At 36.4% G+C, this 12221-nt stretch overlaps 1 protein-coding gene and 1 non-coding gene across 2 annotated transcripts in view; one reads left to right on the plus strand and one right to left on the minus strand.

The window, feature by feature from the left end:
- The window catches only part of Cngb3 (cyclic nucleotide gated channel subunit beta 3), a 178026-nt gene that overhangs the window by 49746 nt on the left and 116059 nt on the right, over positions 1 to 12221 (plus strand).
- LOC129673765 (U6 spliceosomal RNA) lies at positions 7750 to 7856 on the minus strand. The gene has a single exon (XR_008719699.1). It is a non-coding gene; the product is annotated as a U6 spliceosomal RNA (small nuclear RNA).

The following is a 12221-nucleotide window of genomic DNA, read 5'->3' on the forward strand; positions in this document are numbered from 1 at the left end:
AAATTAGTGTGCCCTTTACTTATCCCTGCCAGCATACACTGTCACAGGTTTTATTGATCATGGCCATTCTGACTGGTGTAAGATGACATGCCAATGTAGTTTTGATTTACAGTTTCTTGATGATTAGGAATTTGAATATTTTTAGAATAGTTTTTATTATTTTATTTGTTTTTTCATTTTTATCAATTAATTCAATTTACATCTTGGTCATAGGACCCTCCCTCCTCTCTTCCCAGTAACACCCTTCCTCCCTCATCCCCTTTTCCCTATTCCTCAGACTAGGGAAGGCCTCCTACCCAGCTCATTTATTCCCATGAGGACTGAATTTGTCTTCCTCCCCTCTGGCCTGGTAAGGAAGTCTCATCAGTGTGAAGTGATCAAAAAGCAGACAACACAGTCCATATCAGAGATATCCCCAACTTCCCTAACTAGTAGGACCACATGAAGCATAAGATGCCCATCAGCTACTTATATGTAGAGGACCTAGGTCCAGAGCATGCATTGTCCTTGGTTGGTGCTTCGGACTCCATAGGCCCCTCTGGGCCCTGATTGATTGACTCTGATGGTCTTCTTGTGGAGCTTTTGTCACCTCTAGGTCCATTTATTCTCCCTCTCCCTCTTTTCCAGTAGATTCCCTATGCTCACCCAATGTTTGGCTGTGAGTCTCAGTATCTGTTTTAAACCATTGCTGGGTAGAGCCTCTGAGAGGACAACTCCCCAGTCTCTTGTCGACAAACATATCAGAGCATCATTAATAGTAATAAGGGTTGCCTTTCTTCCACAGGTGTGTCTTAGGGTTAGGCCTGGTATTGCTCGGATGTTCTTTCAATCTCTGCTCTATCTTTAAGATTTTCTTTAAGAATTTTCTGCTTAGATCTGTATCCTATTTTTAATTGCATTATTTAGTTTCTTGATATATAAGTTTTTAATTTCTAAATATATTTTAGGTGTTAGCTTTCCATTGGTTGTGTGGTTTAGTAAAATCTTTGTCCACATTGTGGGGTGGCACTTTATCCAAACAACAGTGTCCTTTGGCATGCAGAAGCTTTTCCATTTCATGAGGTCCTATTAACAATTGTTGTTCTCAGTGCCTGTGCTAACGGTGTTCTGTTCAGAAATTCTTTTCCTGTGCTAAAGCTATTCTGCATTTTGTGTTTCCATCAGATTCATATATCTTGTTTTATGTTAAGATATTTGCTCCATTCAGAGCTGAGTTTTGTACAGGGGGATAAGTAGGGAATCTATTTGGATTCTTCTACATGCAGCCATCTAATTTGGCCACCACCGTTTGTTAAAGATGCTGTCTTTTATTTTTTCGGTGTGTATTTCTGGAATCTTTTTCAAAACTCAGGTGCCCATACGTGTGTGGACTCATGTCTGGGACTTTGGTTTAACTCCATTGACCAACATGTACGGTTTCAGTCCAATATCATGCTGTTTTTAATACTATAGCTCTGTAGAATAATTTGAGGTCAGGGATGGTGATATCTCCTGAAGTTTTTTTATTATTCAGGATTGTTCTATTTGTTTTTTTTTTTTTATGTTTCCATAAATGTGAAAAGTGTCTTTTCAAGTTCTAAAAAAATTAGGTTGGAATTTTGATGGGCATTGCATTGAATCTTTAGATCACTTTTGGTAGGATGGCAATTTTTACCATGTCCATTGATCTGTGAGATCTTTCCATCTTCTGATAACTTCCTTAATTTCTTTCCTCAATGTCTTGGAGTTTTTATTATACAAGCCTTTCACTTGCTTGGTTAGAGTTACCATAAGAAACATTTGAGGGTATCAAGAAAGGCATTCTTTCACTGAGTTCTTTCTCAGTCTGTTTGACACATGTACATAGGAAGGCTACTGGTGCTGTGTATCAATTTTACCCTCTTTCTGTGCCAAAAGTGTTTATCACATGTACAAGTGGGATTTTAAGGTCATTTATGGAACCAATCATACCATCTGCAAATCAGATACTTTAAATTCTTCCCTTTCTATTTGTATCCCCTGAGTCTCTGTCAGTTGTCTTGTGGCTTAGCTAAGATTTCAAGTACTATATTAAATAGGTATGGAGAAAGTGCAAAACCTTGCCTTGCTCCTGATTCTAGTGGAAATGCTCTGAGTTTCTCTCCGTTTACGTTGATGTTGGATGTAGGGTTACTGAAAATCATCTTTATTATGTTTAAGAATGCTCTTGTATCTCTAATCTCTCTGTCATGTATGAGTGTTGGATTTTGTCAAAGGCTTTTTCTGTATCTAACGAGATGGTCAAGTGGAGGTTGTTTTTCAGGCTGCTCCTATAGTAGATTATTTTTATCACCTCATTATATTGAGTCATCCCTGTGTCTCTGAGATCATGGTGAATGATATTTTGATGTGTTGTATTTTATTGAGAAGTTTTTGCATCTATGTTCATAAGGGAAATGAGTCTCTGATTTTCTTTGTTAGGACTTTTTGTGGTTTAATTATCAGGGGAACTGTGGTCTCATAAAAAAAGAAATGGGCAATGTTTCTTCTGTTTCTATTTTGTGGAATAATTTGAGAAGTATTGACATAAATTTTTCTTTGAAAGTCTAATAGAATTCTATGTTAAAACCATCTGGCTCAGTTTTTGTTGTTGCCCTTTTCTTGCTTGATTGCTTTTGGTTTTTCTTTGTTTTGTGGGAGTTTTTATCTGTTTGGACAATTTTAATTACTGCTTCTATTTGATTAGGGGTTATAGGTTTGTTTAAGTTGCTTGCATTACTTGAATTTGACTTTGGTAAATGGTATGTATCTAGAAAAGTATCCATTTCTTTTAGATACTCCATTTTGGTGGACTACAGGTTTTTAAAGTATGTTTTTATGTTTCTCTGAATTTCCTTGTTGTCTGTTGCTGTCCTCCATTTTCATCTCTAATTTTGTAATTTGGATCTTCTTACTTTAGTTAAGTTGGATAAAGGTTTGTCAATATTATTGATTTTCTCAAAGAACCAACTCTTTGTTTCATTGATTTTTTTTCTATCTTATTTATTTCATCCCTGTGTTTGATTATTTCTTTCCATCTACTCCTTTTGGGCTTTTTTTTTTTCCTAGGGCTTTCAGGTTTGCCATTAAGTTACTAATTTGAGGTTTCTCCAGTAGTTTTATGCTTAATGCTGTGAACTTGCCTCTTGGAATCAATCACCTTCATTGTCTCCCATGAGTTTAGGCATATTGCATTTCCATTTTCATTCAGTTCTAAACACTTTTTAATTTCTCTCTTCATTTCTTTCTTGGCCCATTTTTTATTCAGTAGCGAGTTGTTCAACTTTCATGAGTTTATAAGTTTTCTATAGTTTCTGTTGTTGTTGACATCCAGCTTTAATCCGTGCTGGTCAAATAGGAAACAGAGTGTTATTTCAATTTTATTATATCTGTTGAGACTTGCTTAGTGTCCAAGTTTATGGTCAGCTTTGAAGAAGTTTCCATGTGCCTTGAGAAGAAGGTATATTCTTTTGTGTTTGGATGAGATGTTCTGTAAATATCTATTAATTCCATTTGGTTTGTGATGACATTTAGTGCTAGCATTTCTTTGTTCAGTTTTTTTCTGGATGTCCCATCTATTGGCAAAAGTAGGGTACTGAAGTAAGCCATTATCATTGTGTGAGGATCAATATATGATTTTTAATTGCAGTAATGTTTCTTTTATGAACATTTGTGTCTTTTGTTTGCTGCATAGATATTTAGAATTGCAATATTCTCTTGGTGAATTTTTGTTTTGATAAGTATATAGTTTCCTTATCTATCACTTCTGATTGGTTTTGGTTTGTAGTCTATTTTGTCAAATATTAAAATAGCTCCTTAGGTCCTTTGGCTAGAGATATCTTTATTCAGGCTTTTACTGTGAGGTGATATCTATTTTTGATATTAAGGTATGTTTTTTGGATGCAGAAAAAAAGGATCTTGTTTTCATATGCAATCTTTTAGTCTGTGTTCTTTTTAAAAATTTTATTATCATTTGTTACAATTTATTCAATTTGTATCCCAGCTATATCCTCCTCCTTCATCTCCTCCCAATCTCACCCTCCCTCCCTCCTCTCTCCCTATTCTCCTTCCCTTGTCCACTGATAGGTGAGGTCTTCCTTCCCTTCTATTTGACCCTAGCCTATCAGGTCTCATCAGGACTGGTTGCATTGTCTTCCTCTGTGGCATGGAAAGGCTGCACCCCCACCAGGGAAAGATGATCAGAGAGCCTGTCACTGAGTTCATGCCAGAGAAAGACTCTGCTCCTTTTGAGGAGAGTTAAAAGGACTGATGAGAAAAGTTATCAATAAATAATGTCTTTTGGTACACATCATTTTGCTGAGATGTTGTAGGGAGTTTTTTTCTTCACTTTTTTTTTTTTTAATTTGCTGATCTGAAATTTTTATTTGTGTTTTCTTGAGTGTGGTTAACTTTTTCAGGTTAAAGTTTTTCTTCTATTCCCTTTCTGTAAATTTGGTGGTCTTAGTGTGATGTCTTTCTCCATCTATTGTGTTTGAAAGTTTTGCTAGAAATAGTAGTCTGGCCTGGCATCTGTGATTTTTCAGTTTGCTAAATATACATCCAGACCCTTGTGAATTTTAGAGTCTCCATTGAAAACTCATGTGTTATTCTAATAGGTCTGTCTTTATGTTACTTGGTCTTTTCCCTTGGAGCTTTTAATGTTATCTCTGTTCTGTGTATTTAGTGTTTTGATTATTATGTGCCAAGGGTACTTTCTTTTCTTCTCCAGTCTGTGTGATGTCTTTATGCCTCTTATACACTGATAGGCACTCCCTTCTTTAGGTTAAGGAAAATTCTTCCAGATTTTTCTGAAGATGTTTCTATGCCTTTTACCTAGATTTCTTCCCCCTCCTCTATTCCTATTATTCATAGATTTGATTTAATGGTTTCCAAGATTTCCTAGATGTTTTGCATGTTTTTTTAAATTATTATTATTTAACATTTTCTTGACATTTTAACATTTTCTTTCTTTTTTAATTATTATTATTTAACATTTTCTTGACATTTCTTCTATCTTGTCTTCAGTGCCTGGAATAGTCATCTCAGCCCAGTAGAGCTGGGGCTGGAACTGGGGAATTGGAATTGGAAGACAGAGAGAGTAAATATTGCGTACCTGATTCTGAGGCCAGTGTGGCCAACAGTTTTTCAGGTATAAAGTGCCTCTGAAATATTTTATAGCATATACAAGGAGTAAAGCACCATTAAAAAACACACACACAATTTTTAAGATCTGTAGTAGTAAAATCCTTAACAAAATAGTACAAAAATATTACAGGGGAAAGAGTAATTTCCCAGTAATTATATGTTGGGTTTTTTTTATTTTTTAAATAAAATTAACTATAAGATGACAGAATGTTGACCATGCTGTGCTGTTACCCCCTGTCTCCTGGTCTTACCCATCTTTAGAACTGCATGGCTGTCAGCCTAGCCTGGATGAAGCGAGGATTCAGACAGTCAAGAAACTGTATTAAGAAATCTATGAGGTATACTCTAAAATTTACTGTGTGTGGCACAATTCACAAAAGGTGTGCATTATGGCTTGTATTAGAACCTTGCATATTTCAGGAAATACTTCAAAGCCTAAAGAAATTAAACCTCATGAATTTAGTAACACTTGTGTCAATGTTGGCACATTTCACCAATTTACAATTAAAATTTTGGAGTTCCAATCTATGCTCTCTTTAGCTTGCCAAAGATGTGTTTCCATAACCGTGGAGCATCTGGGTCTAAAAGAAGATGGGAACTGTGAGCAATGGGTGGTTATGATCTCACAGAAACTGAAGCAGGAAAAAAAAACAGTATCTATTTTCACATGTAGCAAAAGTCTTTTTTTTTTTAAATAGAGTCCTTATTCTGAGCTAAGGAAGCAAGGAGTTTAATGGGGCCTCCACATGGTATTTGTGATATTGCATATATTAAATAACATTCAACATGATCATGTTAAATCCAGAAGCTACTGATAAGGATTTGGGATGATTCAAAATTTTTCCTTCTCGTCATTCTACCAACTCATTCAGTTGTGGCACTCATTTTGATTCGCATCATAAATGAGATACGAGGAGAAAATGAATAAGCTAACTATTTTATTGCTCCTGAAAGATCTCCCGTTAATAAAAAATGCCTGACAGAAAGAAATTTTACTTCAAGAAAATATAAATAATTTTTTTGCCATAACTACCATTTAAATACAACTAGCTAAAAATGTTCATTATAGAATTGTACCAATTTCTTTCTGGCACATTTACAAATATTTAAGATAATAAATGGAAAGCAATATTCTATAATGATTTCTAAAATGCTGTACCATAAGAAGAAAAGGAAGATGAGGCAGTGTGCCCACTGCAGTGGGAGCATGTCTTTTTAGGAATAAACCTGAGAAGGGCTGATATGGAGGTGAGATGTGGAGGGGAAGGGAGAGGTCCAGGCCTCTGAGACCTGCCCTTGTTCTCCCAGCATTAAGGCCTCAAGGCTGAGGTAATCACCGACAAACAGGAAAGCAAAGCGCAGAGCTTCAGGTTTGCATCTTATTTGAGTGATGAAAACAATAATATGTCACTTTTCATAAGCGAATGTCCAGGCCTTGTAGGCAAGCTCTGTGAAACCCGGCGATTTAATGACTTGGCAGCACTAAAACAAGTTAGCCTGTTTAAATTTTGCTCTTTTATTTAGCTTGAAAAAAAGTGATCACAGGAAAGGGGAGGGATGTGGAAGGGTAGAAGAGAGCAGAGCTTTAAGGTTTGAGTTGTTTCTCCTTAGCTCTGCTGTCACTGCAAGACTTCTCAGTTTAAGCGCTTGGTCCCTGATTAGTAGCACTGTTGGAGACAGAGGACACTCTGTGGGCCTTGAATGTTTTTCCCTGATCTTACCCCCAGTCTAGCTTTCTGCTTCCTGGTTTACCATGATGTGAAGAAACCACAAATTACGGCCACCTCGATTGGTTCCATAATACGGTGCCACAAGCACCAGGGTACATTGTAGTCCGTAAAATCGTGACTCAAAAATAAATCCTTCCCTCCCATTGTTTCTGTCAGTATTTATCACCTCTAGGAGAAAAACAAATATAAAATGTGAGGTACAATAAAGGGCCCAGTTGAGAGAAGAGGAAAAATAAAAGCATGAAAGGAGATAAATGGAATTTTTGGTTCTAATTAACTCTCCTCAAAGGGAGTCTAAGAAAAAAAGATTAAGGATTAGCCACCTGCTGCTATCAAAAGACTATGAGCACTGTTCAGATAAAATCCCTGACAATCCTGTAAATTTAACCAAAAGAACCTAACATGTTGAAAATACAAAAAATTGAATTTCCACACAAACGAATTGCAATAATCCAACAATAAAAAAAAAAAAAACAACACATGGTCATTCTCAGCAATTTGTTTTAATGTATGTATTGCTGGAAATGACTACTTTTGTTTTGTCTTGAAAAGGATCATACATAATATTCATCACTAATCCATAAATACTAATGATTAGTCTGTCGGAAATAGTCAGTATATACAGTGTGCTAACATGCAACAATCTTGACTCTATTGTTTATGTATAAAATTCAGGTCAATTTATTCATGATCAAATTTTTTAATTAATTTATTTGTTATTACAGTTTATTCACTTTGTATCCCAGCTGTAGCCCCTCTCTAATCTCCTCCCAACCTCACCCTCTCTTCCTCATCTCCTCCTATGCTCCTCCCCAAGTCCATTGATAGGGGAGGTCCTCCTTCTCTTCCATCTGACCCTAGCCTATCTGGTCTTGTCAAAAATATGGGGTGCTTCACGAATTCGCGTGTCATCCTTGCGCAGGGGCCATGCTAATCTTCTCTGTATCGTTCCAATTTTAGTATATGTGCTGCCAAAGCAAACACCATGCTTAAATTATTAATCATTACAGCAATGAAAAATATAATAAAACAATTTTAAAATTCTGTAATAATTTCCAATATGTAATGCTTTTATAGCAGACAGGTTTTTTAAAGATTTAAATTTTGTGGAATATAAGAATTATGCTTTCAGAATAAAAATTGAATTGTGGGGGTATTCCATTTCATCAACCTTCAGAATATAAACATGAATCAAAATAGTCACCCCTCTTGTCCTCAGTAACAGGAAAAGCATCATTGCCAACCAAAAATTAAGGTAGGACCTAGGAAAATAAATCATATGTCCAAATAGATGAGCCTTGCATTGCTACCTGCTTTTTGGAATTTCACAGCGTTGAGGCTAACAATAAGGAACAGGAGAAACCTGTGCATAGGAATCCAGAACATGAGCGGTCAGAAGAGGAAAGGAAAGAAGTATTTCCCTTGATAAATTACCTTCATATCCTTAATTGTAAACTCTCTGTGATCTGGTACAACCACTAATGAATTATGGGTAGTCAAAATTCATCATCTTATCTCAGAGATCCTTGGTTTACCATGCTGATATTTTTCTTACTTATTTTCAAGTCCTCTTTCTGTCCTTTATTGAAATCCCAACTTCTTGTCATCCCCTTAACCATCTTGCCCCTTTCCGTCCAAGTGCCACTCCTTACTCCAGTACCTAAGTCTGCAGCAGGAAATAAAAGCTTGTTAATCTGTATCTTAACACCAACTACCTACTGCCTTTCCAAAACTAAGGTAAGCCTAACTCTATTTATAAAATAAAAAGCTTCCCTCTCTAAGGAAGTTTTAAATGTCACCAAACACCTGAGAAAGTGCTGGAAGGGATAAAATGGAATCAGAATCCATAGACAATTGTTTCTTCTCTACTTGTAAGAATGTTTCATTGCCCCAGTCCAAGCCTCCAACAAGAACAAGCCTGAAATGTAGTTTCTATTTCATACCTGAAAGATAATTATCCTAGACTATAAAAGTCACAACAGTGCTCACATACAGATAGATCCAAGTGGGTTTTTTTTAACCCTCCTGAAAAGAATATTTATATTTGATTTTCAAGGAAGATTTAAACAACAAATAATATTATTCATTTGCAAATAAATTTGAATCTCATGCATAAAATGAACAAATTCATTTTCAACAATAGAGATGATGAGAAGTCTGGAGGTTCTGCATCACGTGGTTTATGTTGATCCTTGAACAGCAGCAGACTAGAGTATCAAGCATGACTTTTGAAAATGTAAATAATAAAACAGGGTCTATACATGACAAATAGGTTTTACTGATAGGCAATTTCTATTCACTTCATTTTAAAACGTTTTTCAAATTTCTTATGATACCTTTCAAGCAAGATGAAGAAGCAGGTGCAATAAATGAATGAGCACTAACCAAGTATGAAATCCTAACTGCAAACTCCGTATTTCATAATGTAAGGCTCAATTTCTTTTTTAGTGACCAAGATAAAGTCATAAATGACACAATTCTCAAGTCCATATGTAAAACAAAATTGGACAGGACAACAAATACATACTTGATAGGATAGAGAACACAGGTGGAAATATTGCATTGTAACATACTAGATGCAGACATGAACCATGATTCTCCCTGCTCTGATCTTTGGCTTTTCAGGCTTAAATGGATCCATAAATCTACTAAAACCTCAGTTTCCTCATCTGAAGTAAAAATAATCATGTATGAGCAACTAAATCATGGGGACATGTGAGATTCAAAAGAAAAAATCCAACAAATATAAATATATATATATTTATATAAAAAATATATATATTTAATGGTCATAAAGTATGATTCAAATACTGCTTAACATTTACCAAGAATAAAAAAAAATTAAATATTCAATCAGTTGACTATAAACTGAGAATGAGTCACATTATAAAAAGCCAGAAGAGCAATGTTGGTAAGCTAAAGATTAACCAACATTAGAACTTAAATGATGTAAAACTAATGGTGAAGATGATAAAATCAGAATATATAGTATATCTCTTTATTGTTTTTCTAAAAGGTCCTCTGACAGAACCAAGCACTTCAAGGAAAAAGTACCCATAATGCCAGTGAAAGGATCTCAACATTGGTCCATGTGAAAACATCTTCAATAATATAGTCTCCTGTAAATGCCAGCCTCATAATGGGAAAGAAATGAAGATAATCTTCAGATAGTTACTGTGCATTGTTTGGGAGAGAGGTCAGATCTGCACTGTAGTTTCAGAGAATAAATTGAAGATCAATGTGTAAAGTTTATTGAACATCCTTTGGTTCAAGGTAAAATTATTTCCAGTTAAGAGAATGAAAGGCAAAACTATCCAAAATATTCATCTACTGGTCCTATCTTTAGCTCCCCTAACCTGTAAATACATTAATATGCCCGAGTTTCTAGTGTCCCTTTGCCCCATAGCTCCCTCCATTACTTAAGCCCATCTGCGTCTGACACAAGTCTGAAGGTTTCCAGAAAAAAATCTCTTCACAACTTTTACAAATGCCAACCATTTCACCACTGTGTTAACCTCATAGGTATTTTATCACATGTATAGTAAATGATTTAAGGACAGGAAATGAAATTCATCTTCTTAGTTTATTCAGTTATCTACTTCATAATAAAAGCAAGCAAACACTTGATTACTTCTCTTAGCACTGAGCACACCTCAACGTAATGTTATCCATCATTTTAATAAGCTTCTTGGGGACTGTCTGGCTTTGTATCTATAGAGTTAGTCCGACACCTAGTCATCAATAAATGTTGATGGGGTGAGGGATGGTAGTGGACAGGAAAGTCCTGTCACATTACACTAACCGTTTAAGGTGAATGGTTCAAAAGGAGCATTTGGTGCATTCGCTTTGTGCAGCTGCCGCCCTGCTTCCTTTCCATCATTCAAGTGACGTCCTTTTCCCCTTAGACAGTTTCTCCCATTCGTTGCTTCTTCCAAGTCTTCATGTTTATCAGTGTGTCCTGACTTCCCCTGGAGGGCTGGCTTGTCCTAGATACTTCATACAAATGGGATCGCATACAAATGTCACACATTATGTGACATCTTTGTTGGCTCATTTTCTTGATACAACATTCCATTCAGAAATGTTCATCCATGCTGTAGCCTGATCAGTTCCTTCTTTCTTCTGTTGCTGAATAAAACTCCGTTGTGTCCATATATCACAATGTGTTTATCCACTTTTCCATTTTCCAGAAAACAGTTTCCTGACTTTTCTATTTCACTACTACTATGATTAGCACATGTACTTCTGTGCTTATGTGAGGGCTCAGTTAGCTACTGTCTGTTCTCTGGGCTGTATGCCTAAGAGGAACAACTCTACTGATATCTTTTTGAGGAACTTCACAGTGAATAAGTCATTTTCTGTCACAAGAGTGGATTAAAAAGCACAAGAGCTCCAATTCTTCCTTTCCCTTGCCAACACTGTTTTCATGCCTTTTCATTACGGTCATCCCAGCTGATCTGTAAAACTACAGAACGTTTCGTGAAGAGCTTTGTAGTCTATGTTTTATAGCCCCACACTGAAGATCTTCCTCATGAATGTAAGAGCACTATGCTTGCTTCCAGCTGCTGTCCTGGGATCTTGTGTCCAACATCACCACAGCCACACTTAAAGCCACTATAATCACCAATGTCTAACCTAAACAAGGAGTAGTTAAAGTAACTGGTAACTACACGGAGCATGGGAACTCCAGCTCTTATCACTTGCCAAGTGCCCTGACTTCACAGTTCTTCAGAAAGACTTAATATAAATTCCTTCTTTTGTTTGGTTTTCGATTTTTAAGACAGGACCTCATCTAGCCCGGGCTGGCTTCAAACTCTCTATGTAGTTGACTTTGACTTCTTGGTCCTCCTTCCTCCACCTTCCAAACACTGAGACTGCAAATATGGTGCCACCATATTCAGCTGCACATATAACATCATCTCTGCTAATAATTAACTCTGTGGGCTTACATTTTCCACCAAACCGGCTTTATTTGGGGCTCTTAAGCACCTTTAACTCCATTCCAAACCCCGCAACTTTAGGTAAGAGATTAGTAGGGAAAAGGCTGTAGACCTCTTTTATCTACTTCCTGCTGCTTAGGGTCGAAGGGGCCTTAGAGCATTAACAGACTTGGTCATTAGGATACCATCAGTTCAGTCCAAAGGCCAACACAAAGCAGCAACACAAGGTCAGAAAAAGCTAACTGGAAAGCTCTCTGCAAAGTTTCTCTCTGCAAAGTCAAGTGTCAAAGCACAAAGAACAGCACAACAATATCAATCCAAAAAGTGATGTCTCCCTGTAAGGGGGCCTTTCTCTCCATATCTGTGTGTGTGTGTGTGTGTGTGTGTGTGTGTGTGTGTGTGTGTGTGT

The sequence above is a fragment of the Psammomys obesus genome, unplaced genomic scaffold (assembly GCF_907164565.1).
Source record: "Psammomys obesus unplaced genomic scaffold, mPsaObe1.curated_primary_1811, whole genome shotgun sequence".
NCBI classification, from domain to species: domain Eukaryota; kingdom Metazoa; phylum Chordata; class Mammalia; order Rodentia; family Muridae; genus Psammomys; species Psammomys obesus.